Here is a 23784-nt window from a genome sequence, read left to right as displayed (position 1 = left end):
TTTAATAAGTGAGGCATAAACCTTTTCTGAAAATGTTCAGTATAAATTCGTTTTGCACATTTATTTGTTCTTACATTTGCTTTTCACAATTAATTTTGGTGGATAATTTAACATATAATTTTCATTATTGTAACACTACAAACAACCTCCATAATATAGGCTAAACAGAAAACAAGGTTATTTCTCATTCATATAAAGACTAAAAGGGTTTTCCTGAGTAGCGAGCTGCTCTTTTTCTAATAGCTACCCTTTGCCTCAGACAGCTTCTAACTGGTTTGTGCTTCTTCAGTTCATGTATTCTAAGGTCAGTGTGCATCTCCACATCAAGCTGATGGGAGGGAAATGGAAGAAGTGCATTGAGTGTGGGAAGTTTCCAAAGGTACATCACTTTTGTTCACACTTCGTTGAGTGGAATTTAGCCACATGGCCATGCTTAACCACAAAGGAGGCTGGGAAATGTAGTCTAGCAGTACTCCAGGAAGAGGAGGAGACAGGTTTGGTGAACAGCTGGGCTCTCTCTACATTTGTCTTAAAATTTTATACCTAGGACTGCAAATATGGTATTGCTTACCAAGAGGTGGAGTATTTTATAATGCGCTTTTGATTTAACCAGTCATTAAGAAGTTAAGTAAGTTTCCTTTAAAGAGATTGAAACACATTAAAATGAGGGCAGATCAGCTTACCTACATTTTCTAAGAGTTGCCTAAGCCTTTCTTTATGAATCATGCGGAGTAATGCCCAGTGTAGCTGTTAGAAAATTCAAGTTCCTGTTAGTGGGAACTCTGCAGAAAATGGGAGTAAAATGTATGCTGAATATTATATTTCCTTAATTAGCGTTTAAAAATAATGTCAATTTATCTGAAATTATAATTGCACATATGCTGAGGAAAAAGTACTTTAAACTTGATACTTACAATTCTTACATTTGTTCTTTATTGCATTTTGGGGTCATGTTTTTCAACACCTCTGTTGTTTTAAGTATTATGATGAAAATCTAGGCCAAATATACAGCGGTTGATAAATACTGTTTTACACTGATCTTTTCATCAACACAATTATGAAACAATGCTAGACTATATATTTTCTTCAGCCCCATAAGCAAAATCTTGCTACCTCTGCAAATACGCATGTACAGCCCTTTGTTTATAGCATCATATGAAACCTTTATAGAAGGATTTTTTTTTCTGTATAGATTGGAGTTTATTCTTAAGAGTACAAAAACTGTGTGTGTGTGTATACATGTGTGGTGCACATGTGCTTGTGTTGCAGTACTATATTAACTCTAGGGGAATACAAAGGTATGTGGAGCCATGTAACCTGTACTTTTACACCAAATATCCCCCAAAGGCTTTACTTTCTGTGGTTTTCTGCATATTTCTTAATTTTTGTCATATTTTGAGAATGTCAACATATAGCATTTTTCTCCACTTATAATTTATTGCCTCTAACTTGTTGTAGGATTAGAAAGCTAAGAACTATGTTAAATAAAATTGTTAAAAGATCACAAGTTTGGGAGGTGCAAAAGTCTTGTGTGTGTGTGTGTTGTGTGTGTGTGCGTGTGTGTGTTTTAAATGGAGTTTTGTTCTTGTTGCCCAGGCTGCAGTGCAATGGCGTGATCTCGGCTCACTGCAACCTCCACCTCCTGGGTTCAAGCAATTCTTCTGCCTCAGCCTCCCAAGTAGCTGGGATTACAGGCATGAGGCACCATGCCTGGCTCATTTTTTGTATTTAGTAGGGACGGGGTTTCACCATGTTGCTCAGGCTGGTTTTGAACTCCTGACCTCAGGTGATCCACCTGCCTCTGCCTCCCAAAGTGCTGGGATTACAGGTATGTGCCACTGCACGCAGCCTGCAAAAGTATTTTTTATGAACCAAATAGATATACTTGTTTTTCTTACAAACTGTAATTGCATTTTAATTGTCTCCTTATCCACTGCACCCCCCTTATTTTCTTGGTTCTTCTGTCTTTATTCTGTAGATTTACAGAATTTTGAGTTTCCAGTGGGTGAGGCATGGTTATGAATTTTACCATACTTTTCCTTGCAGTTATGATCCATAAGTTTTTCTTTTTTCTTTTTTTTAAAAATTATACTTTAAGTTCTAGGGTACATATATACAATGTGCAGGTTTGTTAACACAGGTATACATGTGCCATGTTGGTTTGCTGTACCCATTAACTCATCATTTACATTAAGTATTTCTCCTAATGCTATTCCTCCCTCTGTCCCCAACCCAATGACAGGCCCCAGTGTGTGATGTTCCCTGCCCTGTGTCCAAGTGTTCTCATTGATCACTTCCCACCTAGGAGTGAGAACATGTGGTGTTTGGTTTTCTGTCCTTGTGATAGTTTGCTCAGAATGATGATTTCCAGCTTCATCCATGTCCCTGCAAAGGAACTCATCTTTTTTAATGGCTCATAGTATTCCATGGTGTGTATGTGACACATTTTCTTTATCCAGTCTATCATTGATGGACATTTAGGTTGGTTCCAAGTCTTTGCTATTGTGAATAGTGTCGCAATAAACATACGTGTGCGTGTGTCTTTATAGTAGCATGATTTATAATCCTGTGGGTATATGTCCAGTAATGGGATTGCTGGGTCAAATGGTATTTCTAGTTCTAGATCCCTGAGGAATTGCCACACTGTCTTCCACAATGGTTGAACTAGTTTACACTCCCACCAACAGTGTAAAAGCGTTCCTATTTCTCCACATCCTCTCCAGCATCTGTTGTTTCCTGATTTTTTAATATCACCATCCTAAAGGGTGTGAGATGGTATCTCATTGTGGTTTTGATTTGCATTTCTCTGATGACCAGTGATGATGAGCATTTTTTCATGTGTCTCTTGGCTGCATCAGTGTCTTCTTTTGAGAAGTGGCTGTTCATTTACTTTGCCCACTTTTTGATGGGATTGGTTTTCTCTTGTAAATTTGTTTAAGTTCTTTGTAGATTCTGGATATTAGCCCTTTGTCAGATGGGTAGATTGCAAACATTTTCTTCCGTTCTGTAGGTTGCCTGTTCACTCTGATGATAGTTTCCTTTGCTGTGCAGAAGCTCTTTAGTTTAATTAGATCCCATTTGTCTATTTTGGCTTTTGTTGCCATTGCTTTTGGTGTTTTGTTTTAGTCATGAAGTCCTTGCTTATGCCTATGTCCTGAATGGTATTGCCTAGGTTTTCATCTATGGTTTTAGGTCTATCATTTAAGTCTTTAATTCATCTGAGTTAATTTTTGTATAAGGTGTAAGGAAGGGATCCAGTTTTCAGCTGTCTACATATGGCAAACCAGTTTTCCCAGCACCATTTATTAAATAGGGAATCCTTTCCCTATTGCTTATTTTTGTCAGATTTGTCAAGGATCAGATGGTTGTAGATGTGTGGTGTTATTTCTGAGGCCTCTATTCTGTTCCATTGGTCTATATATCTGTTTTGGTACCAGTACCATGCTGTTTTGGTTACTGTAGCCTTGTAGTATAGTTTGAAGTCAGGTAGCATGATGCCTCCAGCTTTGTTCTTTTTGCTTAGGATTGTCTTGGCAATGTGGGCTCTTTTTTGTTTCCATATAAACTTTAAAGTAGTTTCTTCCAATTCTGTGAAGAAAGTCATTGGTAGCTTGATGGGGATGGCATTAAATATATAAATTACCTTGGGCAGTATGGCCATTTTCACAGTATTGATTCTTCCTATCCATGAGCATGGAAGATTCTTTAATTTGTTTGTGTCCTCTTTTATTTCATTGAGCAGTGGTTTGTAGTTCTCCTTGAAGAGGTCCTTCACATCCATTGTAAGTTGTATTCCTAGGTGTTTTATTCTCTTAGTAGCAATTGTGAATGGGAGTTCACTGATGATTTGGCTTTCTGTTTGTCTGTTATTGGTGTCTAGGAATGCTTGTGATTTTTGCACATTGATTTTGTATCCTGAGACTTTGCTGAAGTTGCTTGTCAGCTTAAGGAGATTTTGGGCTGAGACAATGGTGTTTTCTAAATATACAATCATGTCATCTGCAAACAGGGACAATTTGACTTCCTCTTTTCCTAATTGAATACCCTTTATTTCTTTGTCTTGCCTGATTGCCCTGGCCAACTTCCAACACTATGTTGAATAGGAGTGGTGAAAGAGGACATCCCTGTCTTGTGCCAGTCTTCAAAGGGAATGCTTCCAGTTTTTGCCCATTCAGTATGATATTGGCTGTGGCTTTGTCATAAATGGCTCTTACTATTTTGAGATACGTTCCATCAATACCTAGTTTATTGAGAGTTTTTGGCATAAAGTGCTGTTGAATTTTGTCGAAGGCCTTTTCTGCATCTATTGAGATAACCATGTGATTTTTGTCATTGGTTCTGTTCATGTGATGGATTATGTTTATTGATTTGTGTATGCTGAACCAGCCTTGCATTCCAGGGATGAAGCCAACTTGTTCATTGTGGATAAATTTTTTTGACGTGCTGCTGGATTCGGTTTGCCAGTATTTTATTGAGGATTTTTGCATCGATGTTTATCGGGGATATTGGTCTAAAATTCTCTTTTTTTGTTGTGTCTTTGCCAGGTTTTGGTATTAGGATGATGCTTGCTTCATAAAATGAGTTAAGGAGGTTTTCCTCTTTTTCTATTGATTGAAATAGTTTCAGAGGGAATGGTACCAGTTTCTCTTTGTACCTCTGGTAGAATTTGGCTGTGAGTCCATCTGGTCCTGGACTCTTTTTGGTTGTTAGGCTATTATTCCCTCAATTTTAGAGCCTGTTATTGGTCTATTCAGAGACTCAGCTTCTTCCTGGTTTAGTCTTGGGAGGGTGTATATGTCTAGGAATTTATCCATTTCTTCTAGATTTTCTAGTTTATTTGTATAGAGGTGTTTATAGTATTCTCTCATGGTAGTTCTGTGGGATTGATGGTGATATCCCTTTAATCACTTTTTTATTGTGTCTATTTGATTCTTCTTTCTTTTCTTCTTTATTCCTTATTAGTCTTGCTGGCGGTCTACCAATTTTGTTGATCTTTTCAAAAAACCAGCTCCTGGATTCACTGGTTTTTTTGAAGAGTTTTTTATGTCTCTATCTCCTTCAGTTTTGCTCTGATCTTAGTTTTTTCTTGCCTTCTGCTAGCTTTTGAATTTATTTGCTCTTGCTTCTCTAGTTCATTTAATTGTGATATTAGGGTCTCAATTTTAGATCTTTCCTCCTTTCTCTTGTGAGCATTTAGTGCTACAAATTTCCCTCTACACACTGCTTTAAGTGTGTCCCAGAGATTCTGGTACGTTGTGTCTTTGTTCTCATTGGTTTCGAAGAACATCTTTATTTCTGCCTTCATTTCGTTATTTACCCAGTAGTCATTCAGGAGCAGGTTGTTCAGTTTCCATGTAGTTATGCAGTTTTTGGTGAGTTTCTTAATCCTGAATTCTAGTTCGATTGCACTGTGGTTTGAGAGACAGTTGTTGTGATTTCTGTTCTTTTACATTTGCTGAGGAGTGCTTTACTTCCAACTATGTGGTCAGTTTTGGAATAAGTGTGATGTGGTGCTGAGAAGAATGTATATTCTTTTGATTTGGGGTGGAGAGTCCTGTAGCTGTCTATTAGATCTGCTTGGTGCAGAGCTGAGTTCAAGTCCTGGATATCCTTGTTAACTTTGTTAATTTGGATGTTTTTTCACGGTTTTTAGCTTCCTTGCAATGGGTTTGAACATCCTCCTTTAGCTCAGAGAAGTTTGTTATTACCAATCTTCTGAAGCCTGCTTCTGTCAGCTCGTTAAAGTCATTCTCCATCCAGCTTTGTTCTATTGCTGGCAAGGAGCTTCAGTCCTCTGGAGGAGAAGAGGCACTCTGGTTTTTAGAATTTTCAGCTTTCCTGCTCTGGTTTCTCCCCATCTTTGTGGTTTTATCTACCTTTGGTCTTTGATGTTGGTGACCTACAGATGGGGTTTTGGTGTGGATGTCCTTTCTGTTGATGTTGATGCTATTCCTTTCTGTTTGTTAGTTTTCCTTCTAACAGTCAGGAACCTCAGCTGCAGGTCTGTTGGAGATTGCTGGAGATCCTCTCCAGACCCTGTTTGCCTGGGTATCACCAGCGGAGGCTGCAGAACAGCAAATATTGCAGAACAGCAAATATTGCTGCCTGATCCTTCCTCTGGGAACTTCATCCCAGAGGGGCACCCACCTGTATGAGGTGTCAGTTGGCTCCTGTTGGGAGGTGTCTCCCAGTTAGGCTACATGGGGGCCAGGGGCCCACTTGAGGGGGCAGTCTGTCTGTTCTCCAAGCTCAAACACCATTTGGGGAGAACCACTGTCTTCAGAGGTGTCAGAAAGGTATGTTTAAGTCTGCAGAAGTTTCTGCTGCCTTTTGTTCAGCTATGCCCTGCCCCCAGAGGTGGGGTCTACAGAGGCAGCAGGCCTTTCTGAACTGTGGTGGGCCCCACCCAGTTCAAGCTTCCTGGCCACTTTGTTTACCTACTCAAGCCTCAGCAGTGGTGGACATCCCTCCCTGCTGCCAGGCTGCTGCCTTGCAGGTCAATCTCAGACTGCTGCACTATCAGTGAGCAAGGCTCCGTAGGCATGGGACCCACCAAGCCAGGCATGGAATATAATCTTCTGGTGTGCCGTTTGCTAAGACTGTTGCAAAAGCACAGTATTTGGTGGTTGGGGGAGCGGGTGTCCCGTTTTTCCAGGTACCATCTGTCACGGCTTCCCTTGGCTAGGAAAAGGAAATCCCCCGACCCCTTGCACTTTGTGAGGTGACGCCCTGCCTTGCTTCAGCTCACCCTCCGTGGGCTGCACCCACTGTCCAATCAGTCCCTGTGAGATGAACCAGGTACCTCCGTTGGAAATGCAGAAATCACCAGTCTTCTGCGTCGATCACGCTGGGAGCTGCAGCTTGGAGCTGTTCTTATTCAGCCATCTTGGAATGGACAGATCCATAAGTTTTATAATGCATGCCTGTGTGTTGATTTGTGTTGCTTTGGAGTTGCTTTAACATCCAAACGAAAGATTCATGACCATATTATCGGTGAGCTTTTAAAAAATCTTGTATTGATTTATAGGAAATTGATAAGCTTTGAGGTAGTCTGTAAAATTATTTTTAACCCCCCCCCTTTTTTTTTTAAAATAACTTCCTGGCACTTAATTATATAAGTCTCTTGCTGCTTATGATAGATGGTTGCTCCTCACATATGATTGCATATTTAACCTTTTCTCCCAGGCTCTTAATGTCCAAGAAAATGTTCTCTTCATACCAGTACTGTAGTTCCACTGGAAAGTGCTGTGGGTGAGCTGGGGATTTTTCCTTTGGTGTTGGAATTTGCCCTACTAATTCTGCCTCCTTTGGAATTCTGTGAGTTCTGTGAGAGGGCAGATAATCATAGTGGTGTATGACCAAGCACTCACCTTTTATCTTTAACTCTCAAAAGAAATTGTTCTTCAGAAAGAAATGTCGAAATGACAAATTATTAATGAGAAAAACTAGTCATGAGTTTTGGACTCTCTAGGAATGTAAACATGTTTAATAAAAGCTGGCGACACCTTCTTGGTCTGCTGTTACTGGAAAGGCTGCTTGATTTCTTTCCCTGTGTTTTTCTGGTCTTGAGATTTCCAGTGCTTTCTGAAGATCCAGGACTGCTGTACAAATGGGAAAAGCCAGACTGTTATCTTGAACCTCTCTTTTTGAAATCTCTATCTGATAAGAAAAGAATATTGCAAGTCATTATAGTTACTTGTTTGGTTTGTCACTGGAATTCCAAATATTTGCCTGGTGGTTCATGGACATGTAAATTTTGGGATACGTTACTATCGTTTAGGGTATACGTTCTGTAAAATAAGTTATTAACCCAGTGATTGTGAACTAGATCTTCCAAAAGTTCTATCTCCTGTCATTGTATGTTGTATTAAAAATTATTATAATTAGAGATTTTTTTTAAACTCTTAGAAAGTAAAAGTATATAGCTATGAAAATTCTGTTTGGGTAATTTTTAAAAAAATTTATTTTAGGTTCAGAGGTACATGTGCAGGTTTGTTATATAGGTAAACTGTGTGTCATGGGGGTTTGGTGTACCGATTATTTCATTATGTTTGGGTAACTTTTATGTTTTTTTAATGTATTTTCATCTTTGTGTCTACATTACTGTGCTTCCTTTTTTATTAAAGAAGAGTTGGATGTATCTTACTTTGGCTTTATGTTTAAAGTGAAACAGTAAATTGAAAGACAGGTTTTAACAGGTCATGGTGTATCAATGATAGAACCTAGAAATTAGCAGAAAAATGCAGGAAACCAATTATAGAAAGCGGAAAAGTAATACATACCATAACTGGTGTTAGGTAATGTACACTATCGAGTCTTTGATTTTCAATAAAGTATGTCAAAGTAGTTCATTTTCCCTTCTGTTGGGAGAACTGATAATCCGCCTACCCATCTGCCTTCCTACCTTTCTTAGTTTTCTTTCTTTCTTTTTCTTTTATTCTGCCTAACTCCAGAAAAGATTTGGGGTCTATATAAGTAAGTTTTGGAAAATGAAATACATGAGGAAGAAGGGAAATGAAGGGAAATTGGGTATACCCTGTTAGTACCTACATTTAAATTCTGTGAGGTTGTTTGAAGACGGATGGATCTGTGTGTGAGCTTCCTGAGAGCAAGTCTGTTGTCTATGGTATGATTAATCTTTTTTCAGCCTAACTCTGATATAGTCACTGCCCTGCGTAGGAAATGTCAGTGGCTCTCTATCACATCTATTTAAGGTATACAAGGACCCGTACCTTTTTCAGGCTTATCTTAATTTTCTCCTCAATGAACCTCACTCCGTTCAACATGTGGAGCTGCTTGCCTTTCCCAGGTCCAATTTTCCTGCTTGGAGGCCTTTGAATGAGCCTTCCTCACCACTGGGAGTGCCCTGTTTACTTACCTTCAACACCCAGCTCCTACTTCATTCTTCTGTGAGGCCTTCCTGGGTGACGCTGACATTTGTTACCTCTCTCAATTCTGGAACTACTGACATTTGTCACCTCTCTCAATTCTGGAACTTATGTCTTAGTACTGGGGTTGTCTTCTCTAATAGGCTGCCCTTTTGAGTGCAAGGAACATCTAAGTACCTTTTTTGGGGGTATATAGAGCGAAGCAGTTGGCAGCTGTATTTCTGGTTGCTCTCTTAGTTAAATAATTTACTGCCTAGCACACAAAAGGAGCCAAATAAATGAAGAATAAAGGGCACTTTGTGAGGAGGCTGATTATAGTGGTGCTGGGGGTGTGGAATTGGGGAGGAGGGAAGTAGTTGAATATACCTGAGCAAAACCAAACTGCTTCATATGTGTCATGAATCATGTCCCTTTTTTTTTGCTTACTCATTTGTTGACTTTTGGTTCTTTACACCTCTAGTGATATCCTCTGAATTTTTTCTTTTCTTTTCTCTTTTCTCCTTTTCCTTTCCTTTCCTTTCCTTTCCTTTCCTTTCCTTTCCTTTCCTTTCCTTTCCTTTCCTTTCCTTTCCTTTCTCTTTCCTTTCCTTTCCTTTCTCTTTCCCTTTTCCTTTTTCCCCTTTCCCTTTTCCTTTTCCTTTCCTTTCCCATTTCTGATGGAGTCTCACTCTGTCACCCAAGCTGGAGTGCAGTGGCACCATCTTGGCTCACTGCAACCTCCACCTCCCTAATCCAAGCAATTCGCCTGCCTCAGCCTCCTGAGTAGCTGGGATTACAGGCACACGCCACCACGCTGGCTAATTTTTTTTTGTATTTTTAGTAGAGACAGGGTTTCACTATGTTGGTTAGACTGGTCTCGAACTTCTGACCTCAGGCAATCCGCACGCCTTGGGCTCCCAAAGTGCTGGGATTACAGGCGTGAGCACTGCCCCCGGTCCCTCTCTTTCTAAGGTGGCTTGTCTATTCATTGAACAACAAACATTGCAATAGGGTAGTCGTTGTTTGCAAGACTTGTGGTTTCATATTGAGTTCTCTAAATGTGGGGAAGTCACTAAGTTTGGCTCTCCTTCAGCTAGCACAGTGGTGGAAGCAGACCTAACACCCTTTTTTCTTTTAGTAACTTGAACTTCTGCCTGTTTCAATGCTTATAAACCACCTCTCTCCCCAAAGCAAATGTGTACTGTAGTTAAGAATAGTGGAAAGAGTAAAAGGATTTTTAATTGTGGTTAAGCAGGAAATTGTTTTAAGTTAGTTTAGAATTCATTGATCCAACATTCTTTATACTTTTAAAAATTGATACAGTTTTGCATACTGTATAATTAGCAGTAACTTTTTAATATACTACGTTTCTGAGGACGTTCAGTAAAATACATAGAAAGGAAAATGGCCGGCCTAAAATTTGTGACTTTTCATTCTGTATACATTTTCAATTCCTCTTATTTAAAGTGATGGACTAATAAATATTTTAATGTAAATGGTTCAAGTCTTTATAAAGATTAAATTAGGATCTTAAACTTTCTGTGTGTCTCCATTAAAGATGTGTTTTTGGCTTCACTATTTGACAGTGTTGTGGTATGGCATTTGATGGAGAACAGGATCTCTTACTTTGGAATATATCTGGTCAAATGGAGCTCCTTTCATATTTGCCCAGGAAGCTCATTTTTCTAAAGATTATGGAAAGAACAGATGTGGAGCAGGCAAGCACTGATGTCTTTCATTCAGAGCTCTCTGAGGAACTGCCTTGGGTAGGCTTTTGTTTGTCACACACATAACAAGTATGTCTTTACCCTGAATGATGCAATAGTCTAGCCTCCTGTGGGGTATCGTCCACTGACAATGACACCATAACGCATTAGTTGATTGCAAACTCTGAATCCATAGGGACTTGCACCAGTCCAAATGAGTGACTAATTCTTAAACTACAAGGTAAAACTGAGGTCCTAGGGGAGGAGGGACGTGTTAAGGTTTGACTGTTTATTTTGCTTATTATAACTGAAGGATCATTAAGGAAATGTTTATATCCTGTTGGGGTTCTTTGTTCTTAACCACTATATGTGGATGAATACACTTTGGTCTTTTTGCTTCTGCCTCCCTTATATTTCTTTCCATTCACTACCCTCCCTCTCCTAAGGAAAAATGGTGTTCACATTCATTGGGTCTAAATAAACCCATATGTCTTTGCTTTGAATATTTTATTACCTTATCTGTTTATCTATTAATGAGAAATTACACAAATGCATATTTGAAGTTATTAGTAAAAGCCCAAGGACTTAAACACAGCTCTGGAAACACCTGTCATCTATCTTTTATTTAGTAAATCTCCCTTTGTCCCAGATTCCTCATTTGGAAAATATGTCATGAATTGGTTATGTTGGTATCATAAAAGGTGTAATTGTAAAAGAGATAGTAAAGTATCACATATTCATTTAGAATGATCACTCATAAATTCGTGCTTTTTTTCTCTCAACCATGACCTGTAACTATCCTTTTTTGAATGTCACAAAAATCTCATGTCTATAAGGCTTTCCACACTCATGAGATTGAGGCCTAAAGCCATCATCTCCCAGCTCTGTCACAATTTCCAGATTTGTCTCTGTCTGTAGGTTTGCTCACTTTTGAGCACGTAGAATTATGCCATCCTTTTCAAATTACATGTCAGCTCCCTACTTTATCCCACCCCCAGTAGTGAGCGCATTAGTTGCCTTGCTTCATCTTTTGGTGTGTTTCTACACGGTTTGTCATGCCAGCATTTCTTCTGAGCAGCCCTCCCAACCACACACACACACACACACACACACACACACACACACACACTCTTAACCTATGGACATTTGCTGTTGTAAATTCATTGCATATGGTGCAATGAAAATATTTGCTCTGTGTATCTTTCTGGACCTTGTACTAGCAACCTTGTCTTGTTATTTTTGTCAAGCGATTTTCTTAGTTGTTGTTTTTTTTTTTTCCCAAATCAGCCACGTCACTGATAAGATTGATGAGTATGAGAGATTGATCATTTTACGGTTTCCCTCCTGTGGCCATACAAGAGGTTGTATTTGGTACCCAGGTTAGATCAAAGAGTGTCAGAACTCAATGGGCTGTATAACATGTGGCAGGTAGCAGAGTAAATTGGAAAGAGTAAGAATACCAGAAGGAGCCAAGAAATACCTATTAGAAACCCCCATCTGCCCTAACTAACTTAAGGCCTCTGAGAACAAGTTACTTTATCTCTCTGGGTGTCAGTTTTCTATCTTGTATTAGTTTCCTGTGGCTGCTGTAACAAATTGCCACACACTTCGTGGCCTAAAACAAAGGAAATGTATTTTTTCACAGTTCCAGAAGCCAGAAGTCCAAAATCAGTTTCACTGGGCTTAAATGAAGGTATCAGTAGGACCTTGCTCCCACAAAGACTCCAGGGGACAATCTGTTTCTTTTCTCTTCTAGCATCTGGTGGCTGCTGGCATTCCTTGGTTTGTGACTGTATCACTCCAGTCTTTGCCTTTGGGGTCACATTGCCTTCTTTTGCATGTGTATCATATCTCCTCCTCCTTCACTCTTATATGCATATGTGTGATTGTATTTTGGGACCACCTGGATAATCTGAGATAATCTCCCCATCTAAGAACCTTTAAGCACATCTGGGAAGTCCTTTTTTGCCCTAAGAGGTAACATTCACAAGTTCTAGGGATAAGGATGTGGGTATCTTTTGAGAGGTAATCATTATTCAGCTACTACACATCTGAAATAATTTCTGAAGTCATGCTGGCTTGGCTTGTAATTGCTATTCATTTCATTCATTTGTTCATGCACCAAACTTTTATTTCATGCCTAGTATGTGCCAGACACTGTTCTAGGCATTAGGAATAACCCACTGATCATGCCTTTAGTAAATGCATTATATTGTGGTGAGATTACCGTACAGAATAAATGCTAAAATAAAGGTAAAAGGGACAATTTAGACTATTGGATTAATTCTTTGTATGTCTCCTTTTGCACAGTTCTAGAGCACAAGCCACCACCATGCCTTAGTACTTGTAAATCATTTCAGTAACTGTAAGGATTATGTGTAGCCTGTGGACCAGAAAGTATTTTACAGAGGGCAAAACACGTATTAGCTTAAATTCAATTCAGATGAATATATTGAGTACAAAAAACAGTTTAGGCCTCTACCACAATTATACAATTTTTATGAACCCTGGCTGCACATCAGCATCAATAGCAGCCCTTTACAAACTACTCATACCTGTCCCCCGACCCCACCTTGTGCTTGGTTCTGGGTGGAGCCCAGGGGTCCTTTAAAAAAAATCTTATTAGTGGATTCTTAGATGCTGAGAGCATTGAACAGAGAGAACCTGTGGTCTAAAGAATAGGAAAACCAAATACAAGGGTACTGGTACAAATGCAAGTCAAAATGCTGTAAGTTTTATTAGGATATATAGAAACAAAATAATTTGGATACTCAGAGGAAAATGAGATCACATCTGGCTCAAGGGAAATTTGAATACAGAAGCATTTGAAATGTCCTTAATTGATGTGTAAAATTTCAACAGGCATTGATTGGGGTAGGGTGGAGGAAAGGGAATCCACAGAGGTCTGGAGTAGGGGAAAAGGTGTGTGTCACGGCCGGCAGCAGGGCCCAGGAGCCAGGATCTAGGCACCAATTCTCTCTCCTTTTGCTGAGACTTTCTGGCCTGGAAACTTGAAGAGCTTGAGAATTCTAAATTTAAATCTGGTCTTCTAGGTCATTGTGAAGGTATATTTTTTCAAGGCACCTATATTTTATTTGACAGGTGATAGGTTGATTTATACTTTTTAAAAATTTAGAAACATGATTTCTGGGCTTCCGTTTGTACTCGTGCTCTATGTCCTACAAGTATTAGGAGCAGGCTTCTGTGGGGGAAATAAAAAGGGAGAGGAATGTTTTAAAGTGTTTCAAAAGAATAGCCAATATGTGATGACTGACTGGAAAACAAACACAGTGGGAGGTAACAAAGGTAATTTAGAAGTTCAAGAATGACAGTAGAGTTAATGGGAGTGAGAGATATTGATGGAAAAGATAGCTAGCGTTTGTTCCATATTTCTCACAAGCCAGAGGCTTTCACTGCGTTTTCTTTATGTCAGTGAATTATTTTCATAAGCCTTGGGGTAGGTACTATTCTTACCCCTTTTACGGTGAGGGAAATTGAGACTTTGAGAGGTTAGTTATCTTGCTCTGTCAAGGTCTCACAGTAAATCTAGCACTTGGATCCAGGTGCCTTAATTCTAGAGTTTGTGTTGTTAACCACAGTTCTGCTAGTTGTCAGGAGACTGGCTTGAGGCTAAGGTTGATGAAGAGTAGTTGAATTCAAAGATAGGAATTTAAGAATCATAAGAAGAGAGGTCACAGTCAAAAACTCGTGTAGTATCAAATCAGCAAGCATCACCTTATCAATTAAAAGACGGAAGAAAGAGAGGAGAGTAGAGGGACAAGACTAAACGTCACTGAAGCTTTCAGGGCAGTATCTTATACCTGTTTATGGCTGCCAGTCACTTAACATATGGTTCATTTTTTTAAAAAAAGTCCTTGAATATTTAAGTAAGCAAATGAACAAATCCCTCAATCCTGAGCTTTTCTACCTGTGCTTCAGATTCTACATACATACTAATTACGATGGCTAGAAGGAGACAAATCTAAAGAATTTCCTCAACTTTTGCTGCCTGTTTTTGTGACCCTGAGTCAGTTTCAAATCGTTGGGGACCTTCCTTCCTTAGATTCCATTTTTTTCACCTTATTCCATCTTTTCCCCCACAGAAGATGGCTGCTTTTGGAAAGTTTTCCTAGCATGAGAAGATTGGCAGAAAAGTTCACTATTTTTATCATTTTAAACAGTTTTTTTTTAGTTTAATTTTTTTATTTTTATGTAGAGATGGGGGTCTCGCTATGTTGCCTAGGCTGATCTCAAAATCTTGGCCTCGAGATCCTCCTGCTTTGGCCTCCCAAAGTGTTATAATTACAGGCATGGGCCATCACACCTGGCCATTTTAAACAGTGTGTAAACTAAGATATTAAAGTGACAATACATAAATGGTAAAGTGTCCTGGGCTGCTGAGTGTCTTTCTCCTACCCTCCACTTCGAGTGCCCTAAAACTTTTTTCATTCTGCCATTCTCACAATGAGTGTGCATAAAAAGTCACTATTAAATAATCCAGGAAAATAAAACTATTGCCTTTAAAATAAATAAATTATAAATTTTTTTTGTTACCTGTCATTGCAGGTTGAGTATTCCTTATCTGGTATGCTTGGGACCAGAAGTGTTTTAGAGTTTGTATTTGGATTTTGGAATATTTGCATATAAATAATGAGCTATCGGCCAGGCACAGTGGCTTATGCCTATAATCCTAGCACTTTGGGAGGCTGAGGCAGGCGCATCACCTGAGGTTGGACATTCGAGACTCGCCTGACAAACATGGAGAAACCCCATCTCTACTAAAAATACAAAATTAGCTGGATGTGGCGGCACATGCCTGTAATCCCAGCTACTCAGGAGACTGAGGCAGGAGAATTGCTTGAATCCGGGAGGCTGAGGTTGCAGTGAGTCAAGATCACTCCATTGCACTCCAGCATGGGCAACAAGAGTGAAACTCCATCTCAAATAAATAAATAAATAAATAGCGAGCTCTCTTGGGGATGAGACCCAAGTCTAAACATGAAATTAATTTATGTTTCATACCTACCATATGCAAATAGCCTGAAGGTAATTTTATTCAATATTTTAAATAATTTTGTAAATGAAACAAAATTTGTATACCTGAAGTCAGGTGAGGAATTTCCACATGTGGCATCATGTTGGTGTTCAAAAAGTTTCAGATTTTGGAACATTTTGGATTTCAGATTTTCAAAATAGGGGTGTTTCACAATCAGAATCCAGCATATTCATTTGAAAGGTGTAAGATATTGAATAACAGCTATATAGTTGTGTCAGATATTTTAATGTTATAGTACTGTATTTTTTTTGTGCTATTGTATCAGTCACATTTTTATTAAGATTTATAATTTATACCTAATCTCTTAAAAATACTGCAGAGCTTGCCTTAGTCTGTATCCTGCGTGTGCTGTTTTTTGTTTTTTTTTTCTAGTACTGTAATTGAGTTGCTGTGTAAAATGTGGTCTGCCTACGTAATTCTTCCCACCCAACTTTATTAGGAACATTAGTAGAATAGCAATATCACAAAAGTGTTTGATTAGAATCATGGGAAATCAAACTAATTTGCACTAAAGGTCAAGACTGGCTTTCAAAGCAAGTGATTTTTATGGTTAGAAGTAAAACAACTTTATTTACAGACAGCAATCGAGGCAAAAAAAGGCCATTTGTTATTTGAAAGACATCAGGAAAGCCATTGATTCTCGATTTGGACTATACATTAAAATAACCTGGAGAACTAAAAATGAAAACAAAAAATCTGAACCAGGACCACCGCCTCAATGATATTGACTTAATTTGACTTTTATAAGGCTTAGGCATGAGTATTCATTAAACCTCCAAGGTAATTATAATGTGCAACTAAAGTTCAGAACTGCTATTAAAGCAAGCATCAGGAAAGCACAAAGGACAGGATAAAGTAAATATAAAATCCTTATCATTTAGGAGATGACATATCCTTTCTAAAAGAGGAAATATTGTCTAATTAGTTATGAAAACTAAACTTTTAGTTCTATTTTGAAAAGGGACAAATTAATCTCATTTAAATATTGTTACAAGCATCGGTAAGAGTACATAAATCTATACTTTTTAAAAAGCCCTTTTTTCCCCTTTGTATTTAAACTCACTTATCTTCTTATATTCAAGATTATTAAATCTCAGCTATGGGCCTTGTTTTCCACTACCTCCACATTGTTCCAATTTATGAGTTGAAACTGTACATTAATTTCCAAATGAATGATTTAAAATCAATGGAATAAATGGGGCACTTGCAATCAATGAAAAAATCCAGCGATTATCTCGGGCGTTTTTTTCTCCATAAGGAAAGCATGATTAGTCTTGCAAAATGGTATTTTGTCACTTTGTGCAAGTATCTTGATCATTCTGGGCCTGTGTTGCTTTTTCTGTAAAACTGGGATATCACATATTGCTGAATTGCAGTGACCATTTATTGAGTGTTCATTGTATTTCAGGTTCTAAGTGTATTAAGTTCTTTATATGTGATATTTCATCAGAGTGAAAACACTATGGAGTAAGGACTATTTTCTAAAATCCTTTTCTGAAGATGGAAAACCAAGCCTTAGAGACTTGCCTAGCTGGGTTAACATGTCTAAAGTTATGTTTCTTATTATCAGCTGGGCCAGGATCTGAATTTAGGCAGTCCAACACCATAGCCAGTGGTAACAAGGTAGTACTAACCCTCTGTCAAGACAAATTTTTCTTTTTAGCTGACTGGTTAAGACTAAAATTAAAGCTTGTACCTTCTTTACAGGGACATTTTCCAGAAAGACAGTCTTGATATTTCCCAACTGAACGACAGATTTTTCTGTTGAAGCTAACAAGGAACAGGTGCACTGCTGGCGTTGGCATCCGCCGCTGGCACCGGCCTTGTGGTAGGATGGTGCTCTCTGGTGCTGGTTGGGTTTTAAGGAGGAGCATTACACTAAAAAGTTCCCAAAGTCCATAAGACTCTGCCCCACTCTTCACTTCCAAATCTTGGAGAAAACTTCGGGTGGGGGGAAAACAGAAGAGAGCTTGTCTGGATTAACGTGAATTGGCTTGAGGAATGTCAGGAGTGGGAAGCCAGGCAAATTTGGGGTCAGAAGACTTTAATTAAATTCCTGGCTCTGCTCTTCATGCCCTGAAAGTCACTCAACTTTTCTGAATCTCAGTTTTCTCATCTTTAAAATAGAAATGGTGATGTGGTAATTGAATTCCATACTTCAAAGGACAGATGATCAAATAAGATAATGTACTGTAAAAACTCTAAATAAAGCATAAGAAGGTTTTGAAAACTGTTAATGTTAACAAAAGCAGATTTTTATTTTCTAATTGGAAGACTTTATCTTTTTAACATGCAGAATAAAAGTAAAACAATGTTTACTCTACAAAACTACTTGAACTAGAATGCCCTTCTGGTATACTTGGACTGACTTTTACTTACCCCAAGTGTTCAAAATCCCTATGCATTTAAGCAACTTCCAGGTGTACCAGTTACTGCCTAATGGGCAAATTCCATGATCTTTTCTCAGTCTTCATAGAATTATAGCAGTAGTAACTTATTATTCAGTAAATACACATTGAGTACCTACCATGTCCCTGAAATGGGTTTAGGTCATTGGAAATGCAAGTCAGTGAAAATAAAGGCAGGCAAAAACAAAATTGCCTATTAAGTACCTAATGTGGACAAAGTGTTACATATAATCTCATTGAATCTTCACAGCAATCCTGTGACATAGGTTTTACTGGCATTACTTATAAATGAGGATACTGAGGGTCAGAGACTTCAAGAGGCATGTCTGGCACATCCTAGCAAGGAGAAAAGTAGAACTGGGATTAAAATCCTATTCTATCTTCTTTTCTAAAAAGTGGCTTTTCTTGTGACCGTTTATTTGTTACTTCATTAACTCATACTTCACTCAGTCTAGTCCTTTGACTTTCTTCTTTCTATGAACATCACAGATATTTTCTTAGCCACCTGTGGTTACAACCATGGCACCATCTTTAAAACTCTTACTCTATTCCCCTCCACATCATATCTGTTTCAATGTTAATGAACTTTATCTTCCATTTTTGTTGCCAACCTTTAGCACTTATTACTTCTTGCTACTACTCTTGTACTAGACTTACAACTTGTCTACTTTCCCTCTCCCCTCCATTCAGCCTAATCCATACAGTGTTGCCTAGTGAATCTTACTAAAGTACAAATCTAGTTATGTCACTTCTCGAAAATCTTCCATGGCTTGCCATGGCCTACAGAAATTGTCAGCAATCACAAGGCATTCCTACAGTCAAGGGTATAGAGCAAACCATATTTTCAGCCTTCTTCAGTGTGCTTCTTCCTGTGCACAAAATTCATGTTTCCCAGGCTTGTCTGATAAGAATCACCTGGGGCTTAAGTAATTTGTAGATTCAATGGTATTCCCATCAAAATACCATTAACATTCTTCACAGAGATAGAAAAAGCTATTTTAAATTTCATATGGAATTAAAGAAGACCCCGTATAGCCAAGACAATCCTAAGCAAAAATAACAAAGCTGGAAGCATCACGCTACTTGAATTCAAACTATACTACAAGGCTACAGTAACCAAAACAGCATAGTACTGATACCAAAACAGATATATAGACCAATGGAGCAGAACAGAGTCCTCAGAAATAACACACACATCTACAATCATCTGATCTTTGGTAAACCTGACAAAAACAAGCAATGGAGAAAGGATTTCCTGTTTAATAAATGGTGTTGGGAAAACTGGCTAGCCATATGCAGAAAATTGAAACTGGACCCCTTCCTTACACCTTATACAAAAATTAACTCAAGATGGATTAAGGGCTGAAATGTAAAACCCCAAACTATAAAAACCCTAGAAGAAAACCTAGGCAATACCATTCAGGACATAGGCATGAGCAAAGACTTCATGACAAAAATACCAAAAGCAATTGCAACAGAAGCCAAAATTGACAAAAGTGATCTATTTAAACTAAAGAGCTTCTGCACAGCAAAAGAAACTGTCATCAGAGTGAACAGGCAACCTACAGAATGGGAGAAAATTTTTGCAATCTACCCATCTGATAAAGGTCTAATATTCAGAATTTACAGGAAATGTAAGCATATTTACAAGAAAAAGACAACCCTATCAAAAAGTGGGCAAAGGATATGAATATGAACAGACATTCTCAAAAGAAGACATTTATGTGACCAGCGAACATATGAAAAAATCTCAACATCACTGATCATCAGAGAAATGCAAACAAAACCACAATTAGATACAATCTCATGCCAGTTGGAATGGTGATTATTGGCCGGGCGTGGTGGCTCAAGCCTGTAATCCCAGCACTTTGGGAGGCCGAGACGGGCGGATCACGAGGTCAGGAGATCGAGACCAGCCTAGCTAACATGGTGAAACCCCGTCTCTACTAAAAAATACAAAAAAACTAGCCAGGTGTGAAGGTGGGCACCTGTAGTCCCAGCTACTCGGGAGGCTGAGGCAGGAGAATGGCGTAAACCTGGGAGGCGGAGCTTGCAGTGAGCTGAGATCCTGCCACTGCACTCCAGCCTGGGCGACAGAGCGAGACTCCGTCTCAAAAAAAAAAAAAAAAAAAAAAAAAAAAAAAAAGGCGATTATTAAAAAGTCAGGAAACAATAGATGCTGACGAGGCTGTGGAGAAATAGGAATGCTTTTACACTACTAGTGGGGATGAAAATTAGTTCAACTATTGTGGAAGACAGTATGGCAATTCTTCAAGGATCTGGAACCAGAAATACCATTTGGCCCAGCAATCCCATTACTGGGTATATGCCCAAAGGAATATAAATCATTCTGCTATAAAGACAAATGCACATATATGTTTATTGCAGCACTATTTACAATAGCAAAGACGTGGAACCAACCCAAATGCCCATCAATGGCAGACTGGCTAAAGAAAATGTGGTACATATACACCATGGAATATATACACTATGCATCCATACAAAGGAACAAGATTGTGTCCTTCGCAGGGACAGGGATGAAGCTGGAAGCCATCATCCTTAGCAAACTAACACAGCAACAGAAAACCAAATACTGCATATTCTTACTCGTAAGTAGAAGTTGAACATTGAGAACACATCACACAGAGAGGGGAACAACATACTCCAGGCCCTGTTGAGGGGTGGGGGGTGAGGGGAGGGAACTTAAGAGGATGGGTCAATAGGTGCAGCAAACCACCATGGCATATATATACCTATATAACAAACCTGCACGGTCTGTACATGTATCCTGTTTTGTTTATTTTTTATTAGAAGAAATAAAAAAAGAATCACCTGGAGCTCATTAATATGTGAGTTCCCAGGCCCCACTTGACCATACTGAGCCAGAATCCCCAAGGATTTACGGAGCCTTGTGGGGCGTGGTAAGACTGGTATTCCTCCCAGAGACCCAGAACACAGGTGCATGCCTGTGACCATCCTAGGTCTCTCATGAGCACTGTGTGTTGAGGACGTCAACCAGCGTCACCTGATATGATGACACTTTGTCATATCTGAGACCTCCAAGTCACCCTTTCTCATACATTACTGAGGTGCAAACCAAGTGCCAAAAAAACCAAGACACATTAATTAAATTGAATCCTCCAAAGAATTGGTTTTCTCACATTTTTAAGACCATGAGATATTTTTATGTGAGCACAACATGAAACACATAAAAAGATTTAACTTGTAAAATAACTTTGTGTGTGTGTGTGTGTGTGTGTGTGTGTGTGTGTGTGTGTGTGTGTGTTTTGAGACAGAGTTTTGCTCTTGTTGCCCAGGCTGGAGTGCAGTGGCACGATCTCAGCTCACTGCAACCTCTGCCTCCCGGGTTCAAGTGATTCTTCTGCCTCAGCCTCCCGACTAGCTGGGATTACAGGTGCCTGCTGAGATTACAGCCTGGCAAATTATTTTTTGTATTTTTAGTAGAGATGGGGTTTCACCATGTTGGCTAGGTTGGTCTCAAACTCCTGACCTCAGGTGATCCACCCATCTTACCCTCCCAAAGTGCTGGGATTACAGGCATGAGCCACCATGCCTGGCCATAAATAACTTGTTTAACTCATACATGAATTGTCCAATTTTGGACTTGTATACATAGCTAGATATACATATATAATTGTATATAATTAAATATGTGTATATGTGTACATAAATGATTATGGGCATATATATTTGTGTATTTGAATATATATGCATAGGGATAGGGATACACATGTACATGCATAGATGACTTGCCTTTGCCAAAAATTATACAGATGTTTCTCAACTTACAATGGGGCTATATCCTGATAAACCCATTATCAGTCAAAAAATTGTACTTATAACCTGGCTTACAAAAAGACCCCTCAATATTGCAAGATAAAAGACGTTAACTGTAAGATTATAATGCAAGAGGAAAATAATGGCCAGAAAATACGTTGGAGTGGAAAAAGTTTCTATAAAACTTTCTACACTATCGTTGAAATAGCTGTTAAATAGTGTATTGAAATAAAGATTGGTGCTTTTCTCTTTTTCTTTTATTTTCCCAATTTTCACTCTTATTAAATAAAGTTACTCAGTTTTTGAAATCACTTGTATCATCTCACTATGTATTTATAGATTTTTTTCTTCTCAGAAATTTGTTTGTCCCAAATTCCTTTTAAATATTTAAATATTATGCATGTTTTACCTTTGTAAACTCCAACCTTTGTAAAACATGCAGAATATTATTTATCTCATGGATTTCACCCACTGTCAAAAGTCTACTTCCCTATCACCAGTAAATACTTAAATATTATTAAGTGATAATATTTTTAGAATTACAGGCATCAAACTATAGTTGACTTTTGAACAACACAGGGGTTAAGGGTACCATCCCCACCCCCAGTGGAAAATTCATGTATAACTTTTTGATTCCCTGAGAACTTAACCATTAATACCCCACTGTTGACTGGAAGCCTTACTGATAACACAAACCAGTGATGAACACATTCTTTAATGTTGTATGTTTTATACACTGTATTCTTACAATAAAGTAAACTATACAAAAGAAAATGTTATTAAGAAAATCATAAGGAAGGGAAGATATATTGCCATTTATTAGCTGTGTGGGTAAAGAAAAGTTACTTAACTTGACTACACTCAGTTTATTCATTAAATAATCTTTGCATTCCTGGTAAGCACTAGATGAAATAATGTAATAAGACAAAAATGTGAAGGTTTTCTCCATAGTCTTATCACTCTGTATCATAATTTAATCATGTTTCTTTACACTGTTTCTCAATTCCTGAGAGAATGATTTTAGACAAACCCAGAGAACTCTCTTTGAATATCATTCTTTGTTTCAAATGTATTTCCTTGTGGCAGGAAGCGATAAACACACAAGGCACAGACAGCTAGTGACTGAAGAGGAAGTTAATGGTGTTTGTTTTTCCTCCAGAATTAGTGGTTCGGAAATTAAAAATAAAAATGTGGCTTGCCAAGTTTGTAAACTACACAGAATTCTTTGATTACAAGATTACAATGAATTTAATTTTTTTGACATTTGTATTTCTGTAATACTTATGAATTGAAATGTTTTTAAAACTTATAAATTTGCAGCTTTACATTTGGTAAACTATAATGATTAAAATATCCAAATCCATTAATTTCTTCCTTGCCCTGTAAACTTGAAAACTGAGAAAAGATTTACAGTAAAGCATTTTGAAATCATTGACAAGCACAAATACTGTTAGACTGTATGTCAAGATTGTATTGCTGCCCTTGAGGAGACATTATAGGTGCTTTTTAAGCTATGACGAGAAGATGTAAACAAGGCCTTTCCCCAGCTATGTGCTGGAAAAAAAAAACTTCAGTTGTGATTGTACAGTATTGCTTGACTCAAAAGTCAACTCATTTTCCACCAGGGATTCCTGTCCATTCCTGGAAATGAGGTAGGATGAACCGGGGCGGGGGAGGTGGGGGGGCTGTCACAGTAGAATGTGGCGATTTAGGAAAAGCTACAAGTGACAGTAAATGCTATTTTAGAAAGTTAATTTTTTTTTATTTTATTTCAGGGAGCAAATCCTTTATATTTGGCAGGGATGATGCAACTTCTTAGTAGTGTCTTTCATTTAATTAAAATTAAGATTGATGTGGCTTGCTGCTGCTGCAAAATATCATTCTGACTTTTGCTTAGCTATTCAATGGTTTGCAAATATTCAAATGCACTTTGTTATGGATAAAAGGGA

General features: G+C 38.3%; 1 protein-coding gene across 5 annotated transcripts in view; it reads left to right on the top strand.

Annotated features, from left to right (window-relative positions):
- HDAC9 (histone deacetylase 9) overlaps positions 1–23784 on the top strand; it is a 910741-nt gene that overhangs the window by 78070 nt on the left and 808887 nt on the right. The gene's annotated exons all lie outside the window — the stretch shown is intronic.

This window comes from Theropithecus gelada, chromosome 3 (genome assembly GCF_003255815.1).
Source record: "Theropithecus gelada isolate Dixy chromosome 3, Tgel_1.0, whole genome shotgun sequence".
NCBI lineage: Eukaryota > Metazoa > Chordata > Mammalia > Primates > Cercopithecidae > Theropithecus > Theropithecus gelada.
Note: the sequence above shows the minus strand (reverse complement) of the source record. Positions and strands in the feature narration are given on the sequence as shown.